General features: G+C 38.8%; 1 long non-coding RNA gene across 1 annotated transcript in view; it reads left to right on the top strand.

Annotated features, from left to right (window-relative positions):
* LOC140527608 (uncharacterized) overlaps nt 1-12,037 on the top strand; it is a 40,244-nt gene extending 28,207 nt beyond the window's left edge. The window contains exon 3 of the long non-coding RNA XR_011974871.1: nt 11,465-12,037. This is a non-coding gene — a long non-coding RNA (uncharacterized lncRNA). The remainder of the gene's footprint in view (nt 1-11,464) is intronic.
* The last annotated feature ends 5,946 nt before the right edge of the window (nt 12,038-17,983 follow it).

Raw genomic sequence — 17,983 nt, 5'->3', positions numbered from 1 at the left:
AAGCTTTTTCATCTTAGGATCTCTTTATATTCTTAAATTAAATTTATCCTCCTCTTTGGCAGGAACTTCTAATGGTCTTGTCTGCAAAATTCCTGCATGGACCTTGTGTTGTTATTATTATAGGAAAAATAAAGAAAACCTTGGACCACCAATAGGTTTAGGAATAGGGTAGAAAGGTGAACTATTCACCCTCTCCCCTTTATAAAAAATAATCATCATCACAGACTTTTGGAGAGCATTCAAGTATTTACATGAAGCTTTTTATGTACTTTATTGCTTAAAGGGGCAACAGTTTGCATTTCTTTAGCCTTTTATGGTTCACACAGCACTTTACTCACAACTGTTACACATATTTTCCCAATTTCTGGCAAGGATACCATCATCCTCCTAGATATACAAATCATCCTTGAATCCTTACTCTTTCTCCACAACCTGGTTCACATCCTTTCACAACCAATCAGTTTCCAAGTCTCACTGATTCTGTTTCTCCATCTATAACATCTCTTGCATCTGCCTTGTTTTCTCTGCCCACATAGCCATCATCTCAGTTCATTCCCTTATCATCTCTCACATGGACTTTTGAAAAATCTTATTTATTCATTGTTCTGCTTTCATTCTTTCCCTTTTCCAATTCATCTTCTATGTATTTGCCAAATTATAGGTCTGGTCCCACTGTCTTACACAAAAATCTTCAGTGATACCTTATTGCCTCTAGAATAAAATAAAAACTCTTCCTCCCTTGACATGAAGCTCTCCAGAACCTGGTTCTTACTTGGTAAGATCAGGGAAAATCTACTTGGGAGTTGTAGAATTTGAAATGGGCCTTGAATGATAGATATGATACCAACAAACAGGTAAAAGTGAGGAGCAGGACATTCTAGGTAGAAGGAATAGAATCACTAAAAGCTCTGAGGTGGTAAATTAGAAGAAAATCAGAAAAAAAAAAGGTTGGCTAGTACATTCAGAATAGTAAGGGTAGAGTGTCCTATAAGATAAGACTGAAAAACAAACTAGAGTAGCATTATGGCTTAATTTGCCTTGCATATACTACTCCTGAAAAAAAAATGATTTGAAGTCTTAAGACTCTGGGGCCATTTTGATTTAGTGCTTTTCCTGGAGAAGAAAGATAAACAGAGCATACAATATTAATCAATGTTATACTGTCCTTTAGTATTCTTGGATACCAGAATCCCAAGACTATATCCAGGCTAAAGTATTTACCTCAAATATGGTAACATAGAATTTTTCCAAGATTTATCACATCATAGGTTAAGCCAAGTAGGCCATGTCTGCTGTCTGAACAGTTTTTCATCAGGGTGTGGCCATGTCAAGAACAAGACTTTATTTGCAGAAGGTGAAGTTCACCATGTATGGTTCTAATTAGATCTGAGTGTTTAGAAGCCAATGTCAAAAAAAAAAAAATCCTAGCAAAAGTTCTAGTTTTCCTGAATTGTATAGGAATATAGGACAGAGATGAGCTTTTACTGTCTTTCATAACCTATACTATCAATGCTGAAAGCTGATAGAATCCAGTTTCAGATTACTCTAGTTTGGGAATAGATAAACATAATTGCTTATAGTTATATCTCACTAAACCAAAAGGGTATCTGAAGGACAGAGGTTGCAACATATTTCTAGAATAAGTGGGGAGAGGGGTAGAAATAAAATGTTATGGGTATTCTAAGGAGGGACAAGATTTACTTCCATCTTCTGTGTAGAGGGGGATGAAGGAAGTCTTCATAGAGAAACAGCATTTGATCTGGCAGCATCTGGAGTGGGGAGTGTGACTAGGACTGGGGTAGAGGGAGGCATTCTAAGTATTCAGTGAGTAAAGACACAGAAACTTGAAAGTGCAGGATATTATTTTTGGAGGAAGGATAGAGTCCACTTACTGTCTGGTTTGGCTAGATTGTAAAATGTATAAAGGGTATTAGTGCTTAAATAAATACTGACTTGTAGGTCATGCTAGATTATGCCTGTCCAGTTTGTCTATACTGAGATGGAAGAATTCTTTAGAGTTCAATTAGGTAGACTCTAGGATCATGTAGCAGAGCCATTAGAGACTTACAATACAAAATGCAATAGTACTATTAGCTCACAGGATTTTGGTGTATTAAGATATTCAACGTGCTCTGCATATGTAATCTCCTTTGAAATTTACAACTATCCTTTGACTTAGGTGTTATAGTCATCCCCACTCTACAGATGCAAAAACTTATGCTCAGAGATGAGAAATGATTGCCCAAGGTCAACCATCTAGTAAGTGTCTGGGGAATGATTTGAATCCAGGTCTTCCTTAATCAAGGATAGGTGGTCTAGCTGCTGCACCATTCTCCCTCTTCTTAAGATATAACTGTAAGACTTACAGAAGATCCTTGGGATCCTACAATCTAAAGCCCTCATTTTCCAGAGGAAGAAACTAAGGCTTGATTTCTATGAACTTTTTAAGGATTCATCTGCCACAAGTGAAGTATGAAATCCAGCCCTTTTATATATAGTATATTTGAGCCTGGAATGATAGTTACATACTTCACAAAGACATTATCACAGAGGCAGGAAGATAAAATAAGGGATAAAATGCCACCCTTGGCGTCAAGAAGATCTGAGTTTGAATCCTGCCTCATACACTTTCTGACTGTGTGACCCTGGCAAGTTACTTCACCTCTCTGAATATCAGTGTCCTTATCTATAAAATGAAGATAACATTAACACTTATCTCACAGGGTTATTGTAAGGATCAACTAAAAAACATCTATAAGGTACTTAAAAATGCTATGAGTGTTAGGTACCATTATTTAGACTCCCAGAGAATTTTGTGGAATACAATAGTTACTACAGGAGAGGAAACTGTGTTCTTGAGACCACATGTGGCCCTCTAGGTCCTTAATGGTGGCCCTAGTCCAGTCAAAGGGTCACACTTGAGAACTAAGAGGGTCACATGTGACCTTGAGGCCCCAGATTCCCCACCCTGAGACAGTATCACAGCTGAAGCCTAAATTCCAACTCATGTCCAAAATCCAATGAACATATCTGTGAATCAGGTCAGAGCAGTCAAGGAAAGGTGATATGGAACAGGTAAGAGAAGTTTGGTCATTTAGCAGGTATGTGCTGACGCAGTAACTGCATAAGTATTCAACAAACGTTATGTTCTGTAGAATCAAAATTAAGTATCACACATGAAACAATAGAAAGGCACTTGGCAAATATGAGGAGGCTAATATATATGTATATACATTTATGTGTGTATGTGTGTGTGTGTGTGTGTACCAATAAGGAATTTTGAAGCAGGTTTCATCAGAAAAAATATCTGATAGGAAAAGAAGATGTCCTGGTCATATGGCAATGATAAGTGATGACAGGTCAGCAGTCAGAATCTTCCACTGGTAATGGATGAAGGTCTCCAGCATGTGGTGTGGATCTCCAGGGGATGAACTTCTTGGATACAATGAGTAAGAGTCAAACAAATGCATAGGAGTAGATGGGTGGCTATCAGCATCATTGGAGAGATCTCCCAAGTAATTGGGAACACAGATCCATTTGAAATCTTGTGTATGTTTCAGGAGCCATGCTAGACGCTGAAGATGTAATGCAAGGGTGAAATGAGCCCTGCCCTCAAGGTGCATAGGAATCCTGTGTGCTCATGGTTTGGATCTTGCTTTGACAAAGAGTGTTTGTGTGGGCTTTTCTCTTTTTGGTCCTTGTTGGCAGACACTCAGGCAAACATTTATGAAACACATAGTGGAGAGAAACAATATTGGCCTTGTAGTCAGCAGTCGGGAGACCCAGTTTAGAAGGCTGACTTTGAAATCTTATTACTAGCTATGTTTAGGCCAAATTTAACACAGGCAGCAGAGAATTGATCCATACTTTGTTGCATCTCAGCTTCAGAGGCTGCATTGAGTGCACAGTCATCTGAAAACAGAAAATGATGCACCAATGCTCCCTTCACTTTGGTGTTGGCTTGTAGCCTTTTCAGATTGAAGAACTTACCATCAGTATGGTAGTTGACCTTGATGCCATGTTCATCTTCATTGAAAGCATTTGACAACATGGCTGAAAACATCATGCTAAAAAGCATGGGAGCAAGCACACAGCCTTGTTTCTCTCCATTAGACCAGGGGCATTTATCCACTATTCAGCATTATTCACTATTCAGAAGCCAGATTGACTGCCAAACGGAAGGTTGGCAGAGTTGTTGTGCTGACTTCATTGTTGTAGGCCTGTGAAACATAGACAGTCTACATGCCAGGAAATTGAATCTCTTCCATTTGAACTGTCTTAGAAAGATTCTGAAGATCACCTGGCAGGATAATGTACCAGACACTAAGGTCATGGCTTGAACTAAACTGCCGAACATTCAAACTATGCTTCAGAGAGCACAGCTCTGATGGGCTAGCCACGTTGTTTGAATGCAAAATGTACATTGCCAAAAAGACTATTTTATGGAGAACTTGCATGGGGGTGATCACATGGTGGTCAGAAGAAGCAGTACAAGGACACTCAAAATATCTCTCAAGAACTTTGGATTTGACTGTGAGACAAGGGAGACACTGGCACAGGACTGCTCATCATGGTGTGCCCACATAAGAAAAGGTGCTGTTCTCTATGAGCAAAGCAGAATTGAGACAGCATAAAGGAAATATAGAATGTGCAAATCTGGAGTATCCACACCAAATATTCACACGGACTATCCACGCCCAACCTGCGGGACATATTGGTCTGATCAGCCACAGTTGGACACATTGAAACTTGACTTTATCATGGTGATGTCATTTTGGTCTTCTACAAGAATGAAGGACAACAACCAATGAACTAGGTATGTGACCATTGGCCAATCACATTTTTTCTGTTCCTCAGTTTCCTCCTCTGTAAAGTGGGGATCATAACATGTGTATTCCTTTCCTTAAGAGATTAAGTGGAAAGTACCAAGATTAAATTTTCTTTTTTTTAAATTTTTATGTATTTTCATCTAAACTTAAGGAATAAAACAAGTATTTCCATAACATAGTAGTATAGACAAGTTTTCAACTGATATATCAGCTTTAGCTATCTATTTACTCATGACGAAACAAGCACTTACTAAGCACCTGTGCTAGGCTCAGGACATATAAAGCTAAGAATGAAACAGTCCCTGCCCTCACAGAACTTATATTTGTTTGGAATGGAACTTGGAATTATTAGGAGATGCAAAGCCTTGTCTTAGGGACCATGAAGGGTGCAGAGGAGTGTAGATCTTATCTTCCAGATACTTCCATTCAAGAAGAAGGAATACATAGTGAGAGATTTATTCAGTCTTTTCACTCATTTCAGTGATGTTCATGACCCCATTTGGGTTTTCTTGGTAGAGATACTGGAGTGGTTTTCCATTTCCTTCTCCAGCTCATTTTACAGATGAGGAAACTGAGCAAAATAGAATTAAGTGACTTGTCCAGGGACACACAGTTGATAAGTGTCTGAGGCAAGATTTGAACTCAGGAAGGACTTCCGGCCCTTCACCCCATCCACTGTGTCACCAAGTGAGAGTTAGTATAGAATAATGAAAAGAACATTATACTTGAAATCAAAACACTGGGGTCTGTCTCCAGGCTGTGACACCATAGCAGTATGGCCTTAAACAAATCCCCTAATCTCTCTCATCCTCAATTTTCCTAAAAAGCGATCATTCGCACTATCCCACTTCAAGAAGTTATGGGGCAAAACTTGTAAACATTAAAACATTCCAAAAATATGAACTGTTATTAATACATGAATGTTAAATGGTGATATCAGTGAAAAGGAACAATAAAATGGAATTGATAGGGCAATGAATTTGGAGTCAGAAACCATGGGATTAAGTGCCAGTTTTGCTACTCGCAGTCTATGTGATCTGGAGTTGATCACTTTTTTTTTCCCCTGAGGCTAATTTTCTTCATCTATAAAATAAGAGATTGGACTGAATAAACTCTGAGATTCCTTCTAGCTTAGACATTCTATGTTCTATTATCTAATTAATCAAAAGATTTAAAGCCAAAGGAACTTTAATGCAGGTGACCATTCCTTAATTTTTCTTTTTTTAAAAAAAATTTTCCTTTTTAAATTAACTTATCGAAAAAGAACTTTTCTAAACATACAACAGAACACAAAAAAGAGGAGTTTAAAAGCATGAATCCCCATTTCATATTGTTTATCTTTTAAGGTTATATAACACATTTTAAATATTGCTTTCAAAACTGTTCTGATTGGTCATCTTTCCTTCTATTTAGAAAAAATATTCTGATGACCCATTTTATTTTGACATCACTATTACTAAATCCCTATTGGCATCACCCCCTTTTCTTCTTCCTTCGCCAGTCTTCAGTTCCTCACCCTGTCTCTTTCAGGAAGTGGGTAGCATTCTTCATAGAATCCTGAGACATGGCTACTGGTCATTGCATTGAACTGTTCAAAGTTAAGTCTTTTTGGTTTTCAAATAATGTTGCTGCCTTTGTATCAATTGTGCCCTTGTTTCTACTCATCCCACTTAGCATCAGTTCATACTGCTCAGTTTCTGTGAAATCATATGTCCCTTTTGGCATTACCTGTGATGCAGTAATATTCCTTTACATTTATAATGGCATTTCTCAAGTATCTCAGAAACAATCAAATTAATTTTATTAAATTTAAATTCCAGATCTTTTATTCCTCTTCCCCAAGGGGGAATGAAGAAGCTTGTTGTTAAATATTCTTTATTGGAGGAAGGAGAAAAATGTCTTTATGGCCAAATAATTAAGCATATTAAACCAGTCTGAATATGGTTAACCTCTTAGTGCTTAGCTAGCATTGCAGACAGTAGACACTATATTGTGGTTGTGTTCGTCCTTCGTTGCCAAAGAAGACCATGACATCAGAGAAATGATGACATGACTTGCACTTGACTTTGTTTTGAGTGAGGAAGTGCTGTGCAAGGTTACCAGCCTCACTTCTCCTCTGAAGCCATCTGGATCTAGGGACCAGATATTCATCAGGATGACTGGAGATGGCCCAGGATGCAATGGGAGAACTTGGCCCCTTGGGTATGTACTTGAAATCTTCTTAGCTTTGGAGGGTTTGCCAGAGTCCGAGCTCCACTGTCATTGGTCTGAATCATAATTGGAAATTTTGGTAGCTGGGGCAAGAGATATGAGAGGCACCCTAAGTTGTCAGGAGGTGATTGGAGGTGGGTATAGCTGCATGCATATAGATGGGGCCATGAGCATGGATCAGGATGGGGAAGACCCCACATTAGCAGGTCATCTGCTGGCTTTCTACTTTAAATACATTTTCTTGCTTACTGTTGGTGATAATTCAATATACATGGCCAATCCAAGGGCCACTAGAGTGATGGGGGTTGGAGAATTTAACTCATCTTCTGCCAGGCGTAGAGGCCTGAGGGCTACCCGAGTCTTACCTTACCTGTCCCAGGTCTTCGGTTGGCCAAACCAGATAAACGTATGAGAGAAGAGACTTTCCGGAGTCGAACAAGGGTTAGGCTTTATTCAGGGTCCTGGTTACATGTGCAGGGGGAACTCTTCCTTAGGAGGGAGAGAGAAGTCTCCCAAGGAGGCAAAGATCTTACAGTAAGAGATTGGAAGCAGAAGTGTAAGTGGGGAGAGAGGGGGAGGGGAGAGGGAAGAGAGGAAAAACGGAGCCTTCTGTCCTGTCAGGGCCCCTCCGCGCTAAGAGTGCCTTCAGGCTTTCCTGACCCTAATTAAGCTCTCCGGCCGTGTAGTTTGCACCTGAATACCGTGCCTGTTAGATAACAATAGGTGTGCCCAGATCCGGGACAGTCTCGAGGGTGGGGATGCTCCTCCCATCACGTTTCTGACGGGAAGAGGTGGAAATACACGAGATAGCTCGGTCTCACTCCTCGATTCCCTGGTGTTTCATGGGGGGCCTCATGAGAACTCTAAGATTTAGAAGTTCCCACCTTTACCCGCCCGAGACTGTCCACATGGAATTGAGCTTCCATCCCCAACAATCTTCTCCCTTCCTTTGTCACTGTCTCCTTCGTAGTGTCTTCACATAGGCAGAAGATACTCTCTTTCTCTTTCTAATCATAGTAGGTAGGCCCAGGCTTTCCCAGTTGGTTTCACCCTTACTGTGTAAGGTGGAAGGGAAGAAAATGGGAACCATTAATTCCTTGGATGCCTTTAGTTAGGGAGTGGTTACTAATATACCAAATCTTTGGCCATCTATGGCCATCTCTTCCTCCTGACTTGCAAAGTTTCAGCTGTTGGAGGAAAAGCTTGAAGACTTGTGATGTAGGGAGAGCATGTGATGCTGGTTCCCTTTATCCTGATTGAATGCCTCTTTTTTTTTTCACCATGGCTGGGCTTCTATCCCATGGTACTCTTGTTTCATAGTTCCTCTATTCCTGATCCCCTTGCCCTTGAACCTCCCACCTATAAGAGGGTCCCAGGCTAGGATGAGATAGGTGATGGACAGGTCATTAAGCCCACCAATTGATGGAGACTATATTTTAACTCCTCTGCCTATACCCAACAAAGTGGTACTTGTGAGGAGACTTATCCCCCTTATGTGCTTGAACCTGTATCCATATCCCCTGCCTATCAGGTTAGCATCTTCTCAGTTCCTTGGTATCTGGGACAAATCCCTAATGGCCTTACCCATCCACCTCTATACCATGTGTACTTTCAGGAGTGCATATGTCACATATAGACAGAGATCTGAGAATTAAATAGGAAGTAGAGAGCAGGCTGGATCACATTTGGGAAGTTGTACAGTACTTCCCTTCATCCCAAGCCACCCTCTTCCCCCCCCCCCCCACATTCTTGTTAATATCAATATCATTCCAGTGATACTACAATATGTACATCATGGAATATCACAATCACAAAAGAATTAAAATCACATAATACTCAAATGGTATGGGTAGACCCATACTGAAGAAATGCTCAGGAGACTTAAGCAGACTGCAGCATGATTAGGCCACTTAAGAAGTGATCATCAGGAAATATGGAACCAAAAATGGGGGTCAGCTAGTCATGTCATGAGAGTGAGTGATTACATATGGCCAGCCCAAGTGCTTCCCTAGTGCCCATGGTGTGTTAAAAGACTTGGAGGAAGACTTCTATATTATTAAACTGATCTTCTTTTCTATTTAAGCTACAACTTAAGTATCTACTATGCAAAAAAGTACTATAGTAGAGGCTTGGAGTACACAGACAAAACCTCACCAAATCCTTACCCTCAAGGAGCTTACATTCTAATGGGGAAGACAGCATATAAAGGAGAGTTAGGGAGGGAGATATTGGTGTGCCATCATGGTCTGGAAAAGGCCGTGAAGTGTAGCAGAGGCCTAGTTCCAGGAAAGATAAGGCCTTGTTCACCTGGGACTCCAGGGGCAGAATCCAGGTGGTTCTGACATGAGGAGTTGAGGAGGATGACCAGGAGTCTACATTGTCTGAAAATGTTTATTGACCAATGCTGGATGTTAGAGATTAGGGATGTTAGTGAGTACTCCTGTGGAAATGGGTTTGTTTTCACCACAACTGACTTTTGATTTTAAAGGATTCATGAGGCTTAGCAGAGGGACAGCCACATGAAAATTCTTCTGGGATTGATCTTTTCCAGCTCTAATACTCTAGGATCTAATTAACTGAAAGGCTCAAAAAGTAAAGGAACTTTGATACACTTAAACATTGCTCTTAAATATTCCTTCAGCTAAATTCTTCCTTTACATTCCTAGATTCAGGTACCACCAGCCATGGTGCCTCAACCTAAGTTAGGGAGCCATATTATCTGAGAGGTCAGCACTTGAAAGCCTTTTCCTACCCTGAAGACCCAAATCAGTTGTCACCTCCTCCATTAAGACTTTTTCTTTTCTGCAAAATTTCTTATAGAACTTTGTCAGGACTTTTTCTTTGCACTTCTCTCACTATTCCTTATATCATAGTTAGCTATGTATATGACCCTTTCCCTAACAGACTAAAATCTTGAGGGCAAACATCAAATTATGCCTTTCTCTGTATCTCAGCATATAACACAGAGCCTTGCCTACAGTAAATATGTGTTGAATTGAATTAAATTATTTTCCTCCATCTTATCCTGGTTCCTTGAGAAGCAACATGACTTAAGAAGTAGCACTGGTTGTCCTTCATTCTCAAAGAGGACCGAAATGACACCAGTGTGCTAGAGTCAAGTTTCAATGTATCTAACTGTGTCTGATCAGACCAATATGAGCTCAGAAAGCTTTACCTCAGGTTGGGCACAAATAGTCCATGAGAACACTAGAATGGATACTCTTCATTTGCACATCCTGCTCTTTCTTTGAGCTGTTTCAATTCAATTTGCTCACAGAGCACAAGCACTTTCTCTGATGTGGGCACACCATGGTGAGCAGTCCTGTGTTACAGGACCTTTCACACAGTCAATTCCAAAGTTCTTAAGAGAGACCATGAGTGTCCTTGTATTACTTCTTCTGACCACCATGTAAACTTTGATTATGTGACATGGGAGACACTGGCACAGGACCGCTCAGCATGGCATGCTCATGATAAGAAGCAGCAACAAAATCAAAGAAACTTGGGTTTAAGAGCTGCCTCAGATACATATTACCTATGTAACCCTGAACCAGTCATTTCAACCTCTAAGTATCCCAGGCAACTATCTATCATAAGCTGCTGTAACAGTAAGCACCCCAACATACACAGAGGGATACCACAGGTTCTTTGATCTTCTTCTCTAAAAGGAAAGGCAACTTATGAGGGGTTAACAATCACTTTAATCAGGCACATATATCATTCACCTCGTTCACGGAGTCAGCACCCTGAACTTCAGAGAAAATACAGAGAAATCAAAGATCAACAGACATGGCTTCCTCTGCCTGATTATAATCAGTACATATATCATAATTCAACAGACAAGTCCAACTGTCTGACCATAGTTACCAGAGAGGGAAGCACCAACATCTGTGTTTTCCAAGGTGGGAGGAGTGCTCTTTAGCAGCTTCCCAGAGTCCTCATGGGGCCAAACAAACACTTCCAGCCAGTAAACCCCAAAGAAAGCCTCACTCTCAGAGTATTTATACACTTTTCAGAGTCAGAGGGCATGACCCTCTGACCCGGGGCCTCAATAGGAAAAAAACAAAAACAAAAGGTACTTGGGACTCTCCTATAAAACAACTTTGCTAATCAAGCTTCCCTCAGTGGGCAGGCCCATCAATGTGTAGGGAAGATCTTCATTTTAACCACATTATTCAATCAGAGGTACTTTTAGTAAAACAAAAACAGCAAAAGATTCTACTTTGTTTGGCCTTACAGCTGCAAAGAGGTTGTTAACAGTATTTATAGTGGGAATATCCCCCCTTGGGAGAGTTCCCCATACCAATGAAACCATATAACCAGTCCCAATCTCTCTCTCTCTCCTCAGTGAGGGTTTTGGACTGGATAATCTCCAAGAGTTTTTCTAGCTCCCAATCTGTGTAACCTATTCTTATATTTTTCAGGCGGGAGAAAGGGAAGTGATGGAGAAAGGATCACATGGAGAGAGTTCCTGGAAGAAGTGGGCTGGTTGAGCTTTGAGAAGACTGAAATCCAGAAAAAGTTCTAGGTAGCCAACGAGAAGAATGAAGACATTTTGCTCTCAGTGGGTTGTGGAACGGTCCATGGGAGATGGGATAAATTAGCTGGGAACACAAAAGCCAGGGTGAAAGGCTTTCCAAGAGACAGACATTGCCTCCTTCATCATTTTACCTAAATCTACATCAGACTTGCAGTCAAGGAACACTGGGTACCAGCTCTAGTGAAGGTCATTTCTTGGCAGCTCAAATATTTTGTTTAGCTGTTACCCGCAAGCTTTAAGTGTATGTGTGTGTGTGTGTGTGTGTGTGTGTGTGTGTGTGTGTGTGTGTTGTGTGTGTGTAAAACTGTTCATATGTGCACCTGGCTAGTCTTAAGTAGACCAGGAGCTGTTCTCACACAGTAAAGAACGTTGCCTTTGCTTTATAAAGCTCGTGACTGAGAGAGGTCAGGTCATGTTGTCTGATGGTGCATAATCCTTTTTCATTAAACCTTGGAAACATCTGTTTTTCTTCAGTCTGCTTAAAGGTTTCACTTTATTAGATATTGGTTAATGATTACCAAGTAATTTGCCATTAAAAACAGGTGCTCCTCCCCAGTGCTTAAAGCTATGAGCTTTTGCTAATGGGAGAATAACAGTGTCTAGATACAAATTGTAGCAATGTCCCTGAAAGGGAGGTTCGGTGGAATGGATGCCAGGGAGCCATCTGTGACCCCTGAGGTTTTTCCTATTGAAATGCTACTAAAATCTGTTCAAGATCAGTTGGGTTTTAAGGAGGGTGATGCTAGGCTCCAGCAATGTGGAATTTCCCATTTGGCTGACTGAAAGAGCTCGAACAATAAACTCAGTATGGTACACCAGAAGTGTGCTCTTAAATCCTTTGCTTGCTGTCGACATCAATAGGATGGATTGCTCTTGGACTCTGAGGGAGACAGTGAACTTCGTACCCTTAAACTTGACCTTCCATGAACAGTAGGCATCTCTAGCTTATATTATGCCTCTACAATGACTTATGCTCTCAGGATGGTCGTGTAGCTAAGCTGCAAAAGAAAAAAAAAATACAACCATTATCAGGCCACACTTCTATCTCCCCTTTATAAAAAAAATCTAGTTGTTAAACATCCATTATTCTATTCTATCAGGGAAGGGATGTTTCTGTTGGCTGTTGGTTGTTACTTGGGAATATAGGTTTCATAATATGATTCCTTTTAAAATATAAAAACACTGAAGTCAGATATCTATATCTATATATTTTTTGTTTATTATAGGTATTATTATTAAGTTATAGTTAAATCATTATTTATTATGGGTATTATTATGATTATAGGTTATATTTATATTTTATGTTATCCCAGCATCTTGCTCAGTACCTGTAACATAGGAACTAATTAGCAAATACTTCTTGATTGATGGTTATAAAAAACAAAAAATTTAGGTCTCTGTCACCATTCCTTGATATTTCAGGTAGTACTGTTTTTTCTGGGACCTCTCATCTGTGTGAATCCTCCCTCTGCCCATGTATATTGCACCCTCTTTCTTGGCCTCTCATCCTCTGTAGTAGTTTTCCATGTCTTCCCATAATACACTGAGGTTTTCCTCCAATTCTTTTAATACTTCATGGTCACTAGTCCAACACAAAGGCTGTTCACTTGTTATTCCTAGGTCTTTCTACCTTCTATAGTAAACTTGTTGAGGTTTAGGGGTGCTTGGGACCACAAAATACCAACACATCAGGTCCTGCCTGAATGAATTCGACTCAAATCTCCTTTTAGCCAAAGAAAAACAAAGTTTATTTAAGATCCTCCATATCAGGTAGAATCTTAAGAAATCTAAGCATTTGTGAAGCTTGTATTAATGACAGAGTCTGAGCTAGATGAATCTGAGCCCCTTCATGGAGGAGGGATCGGTCTTATGCTCAGAAAGATTGTGGGAGGATCTAGGATTGGCCAAGTAGTCTAGGTTGACTAGAAGAGGGGTTTATGGAGAGTCTTGGTGGGAATGGTCAGTAGCTGAGGTAGCTAGAGATCCAACTCCAGGAACCAAGAGAATGGGATTAAGGGTGGGAAGTAGCTGAAGGCTACCTAGAGATAACAGACAATAGTGGGATAGGCCAGGTTAAGGATAACAGAGATTTGGACAAATCAATGCCAGATCAAGTAAGAAGATTCAAGGAGAGTTCAAGGGGTACACTCAGAACAGTTTCCGTGGAACAATGATCAGACCAAGTTCAAATCCCAGTTGTGGCATGACTGCCAGATGGGTCTTGATCTCAGCTACTGAGTCCTGAAGATTACTGCCAAAGGAGATTCCTTGCCTCGCTCAAGTTGTTGATGTCCATTGGCTGCAAAATATGGACGCAGGAATGCTGGGAGGCTAAGCTGCCTTCCTGAATTTTTAAAAGTCACAAGATCAAAGGCATCAATCACTTCACCCCTAGAATGGAAAAAAGACAAAAGCCAAAGCCAAGAATGGAGGTTCATTTCACAGGGTCACATGGCTTCAGAGGGAACTGTCCCATACTTCCCTCATTACATCCTTGACCCTTAACAGACATTGAACAAAGAAGTCAAACCATCAGGATAGCCAAAGAGAAAATGGCTAAAGAAGCTAGGTCAATACCTGTTAGTTCTTACTATGCAGACAATTGAAAAAGTCTCTCTTTACATGTTTAGCAGACTGGAACCACTTACAGAAGATCTACACATGCTCCATAGTCTCTCCAAAACAATCAATCCAATTCCATTTATTTATAACTCTCCAAGAAGTATATAATGTGAGAAGATACCATCAGAAGCACTGTACCCAGGTCAGATTCTATTTCATCAATTACATTTACTTAATGGGCTGATTTATTCTATTTTACTAATGATGCACCAGATAGATAAATAGATAAAAAAGACAATAATGAATGATGAACGTAAAATACCTTGTAATTTTTAGGTACCATATACATTCAACATCATCATCAATGTCCCTTTTCCACCCATCTTTTTCAATGGATTACAGATGGAAATGGTCCTGGGTCAAGGCAATAACCTACTATTTATTTATTTTACATTCAATATTCTACCAACTATTTTAAGTGTAGATCAAATAACTGCTTTTTGTAATTGGCTAAAAATACTGAGATATAAGATCATCTTTTGTAGTCTTACTGAAAGCATCTTTAAGGAAACTTTAGTTTAGGCTGACTAGATGATATATACCTCAACTCACTCCCACATGGTTTTAATTTGTTCTACTAGATCTCTATATTTGGAAAGCTTTTAATTCTACATAGCTCAGAGATTATGAATATTCAGTATGGTGTTATCTATTGAAACATGGTTTTTAAATTTTTGTAGATCAATGTTTTATCTGAGCAATAATTTTGTCTGATAATGCTTTTGTCTCAGAATAGTTATTTTTGAATGCACAAGGACATTTTGAGGTCTGTATTGGGGACATGGAGATTTTAATCTGTTAGTGTATGAAAGTAGCCTGCTTCTGATATATAATTCTAATCACTTGATCATGCTTGCTTGATATTTTGTAGGTGTAAAATGTTGACAGCCCACATTTCTATATGTGTTGAACACTTCCTATTATTTGCTTTCGCAATGTGTATTGACTAGTATGACTAGAATCTTTAAGAATAACCCCCTGTAACTGAAAAGGCCATGATAAAACCCTTTACTTCTATAAATAAATATGCATCAATTGATATATATATCAAACTCAACCCAGTTGATGAATACTTCTTTGTCAACATGTGGTCCTTTTAGTTCATGTTCATAGGGCCCACTCTTGGATTTTAGCTTTTTTTATAGGCTCCATCTATAGGTAAATTACTTCTAGTTAATTTTGAATAATCTACTGGCATCTATGAAATTTTATTCTTTAATTTTGTCAATAAAGTAATGCCTGTTTGTTCCAAAAGTATTTTTCTAAATTTCTATTTATTGCAGGAACTGGTGTGATTTATCAGTTCTCTTCCTCTTTTATAATGGGAATTGTTCATCTTAAGTTCATTAAAGCCTCTGACAGATCCATATTTCAAATTGTGGAGACAAATTAACACATCTGTTGACAGATGTTGGACTAATGTTTACATCATTGTTCCTTGAAAGAAGGTTTTCCTAAAAAAAAATAAATGTACTACAGAAACTGACCAGTTATTTTGGATGATTTTAGAATCATTCATATTTTGCTAATTATTACAAATCATTCTGTTCTTAAAGTAGAAGACTCAAATTTGAAATCTCAATTCTGGTACTTACTGTTACTTTCTTTTCACTTGTGTGACTTCGGGAAAGTCCTTTATCTTTTGTGGGTCTCAATTTTCTCACCTATAAGATGAAAGGAATGGATGAGATGATCTCTAAGATCATTTTCAGCTGTGAATCTATGATCCTGTGGTCTCTCTTTGACAATACTTTGCTAATTGAGTTAACTTTTGTTTACTAAGTTTTGTACAGTGTGTACTTTAATAAAATAGCCTGTCTATATTTATCTAGCTCTATCATCTATCTATCATCTATCTATCTATCTATCTATCTATCTATCTATCCATCTATCATCTACCTATCTATCTGTCTATCTATGTATACACACATATATATGGATGTATATATCTATATTTCTATATATATACATATATCTATATTTCCATCTATCCATGTATATATGTATACACACACTATGTATACATATATATATACATATGTATGTATGTGAATATATATATATACATATATATTTTTCTATCTACTTATTTATCTAACTATTTTTTATATTTCAGGTCAGTTAGCTGTAGGTTGACAAAACCAGGGAAGGTGGTAGATTCACATGTGTACATAGGAAAGCATCAGATGTTGTCAAAATCCCTAAATATGGCATCAACTTCTCTCCCACTCCTAGGCTGCCTGAAGGTGGCATATATATATATATATATATATATATATATATATATATATATATATATATATATATATATATATATATATATATATATATATATATATATATATATATATATATATATATATATAAGCAGAAAGAATCAAGGATTTTGGCTGGTTTCCTAAATTGGTCTTTATACTATAATTTTACTTCAAGGTAAAGAAGGGTAGCTCTGGGGATTCTTGTGACCAGAAAGTCTACGATTATCTTTAAGTTTGTATTTCTTGGAAATGTCATGGCATTGGGTTATATCATATTCTGTCTGAGTGGTTAGACAAAGTCAACCAAATGGTTGGGTGATGATGAGGCTTTGACACTAATAATTTTGTCCTTGACAAATGCCTTTTGAATACTGTTCTATAGTAGTACCCATGTCAAAGTCAGTGGGAGCTGGGCATGTTTTAACTAATCTGTGATATATATGCTTATAAATTTAGATGTCATTATTATTAACTAGACTTCTCTATAAAACATAGTTCTGTTTATACTAAGTCATAAAATTCCATTTCCCCCCAAACAGACTCTTGTACTATGGTTCAGAGAAAATGGTGATGAGAAATACCACTGCCACAGATAACATACTTGGCATTCCAATATGATATGCACATAGGATTCCCACCTTCCTGGACATCATAAGATTTAAAGCTGAAATCTTAGAGTTCAGAAGAGAAGTTAGAGATTAACTTGTCCAATATCTTTGTTTTTCGAATAAGGAAACAGGTTTAGGAATCTAAGATATTTTTTCCAAAATTCGTAGAGCTAATAAATGGAAGATCCAGGATTCCAATGAAGGTCATCTGACTCCAAATCTAAGTCTCTTTCCACCATAAAATACTTTCCCTGGAAGAAACTTCCTTTTGCATCTGAATTTAACCTTTTTCATTTTACCTGCCACCCACAAATATTGTCAGCCATTCAGGCATTCAATGATTTTTATAACTATAGAATGTTCTTAGGTGATTGTCTGATATGTGTATGTGTGTGTATCCAAAAACAATTGGGCGATTTTTTTTTTGATTGGTATCTCTTTGCTTCATAAATCTGGGGGAAAATGGAAAGGCAGGCTGGGGAGTGGATGTACTGCTCTGTGCATCCTGAGCATGTGTGTGTGTGGGAGAGTCGGGAACAACACCTCTTTGGACCAGCTGCTTCATCCATCTGCAACTGGGGCTAGGTACGGTGATCCACGGTCAAAGATCTGTACTGGGAGTATTTTTATAGAGGCTTCACAGCAGCTGGTGTGAATAGTAGTGGAAAAAATGAACTATCTGCTTCTCAAACATTAGCAAAAAGAGTCAGAAGAAAAAATGAACACCTTAATTCACATGTGTTGGGCTGTTGCTCTTCACAGGCCTGGAGCTGGTACCACTGTGGCCTAGAGTCCCTCCACATTGAGAGAATGCATGAAATACAACATTTAGTAAGTCCTTATCGCGAGCCAAGCACTGTGCTAAATTATGGAACTATAAATACAAAAGTCAATGACAATCCCTGCCCTCAAGGA

The sequence above is a fragment of the Notamacropus eugenii genome, chromosome 1 (assembly GCF_028372415.1).
Source record: "Notamacropus eugenii isolate mMacEug1 chromosome 1, mMacEug1.pri_v2, whole genome shotgun sequence".
NCBI lineage: Eukaryota > Metazoa > Chordata > Mammalia > Diprotodontia > Macropodidae > Notamacropus > Notamacropus eugenii.
The sequence above is the reverse complement of the archived record's forward strand: the minus strand, read 5'-3'. Positions and strand labels throughout refer to the sequence as shown.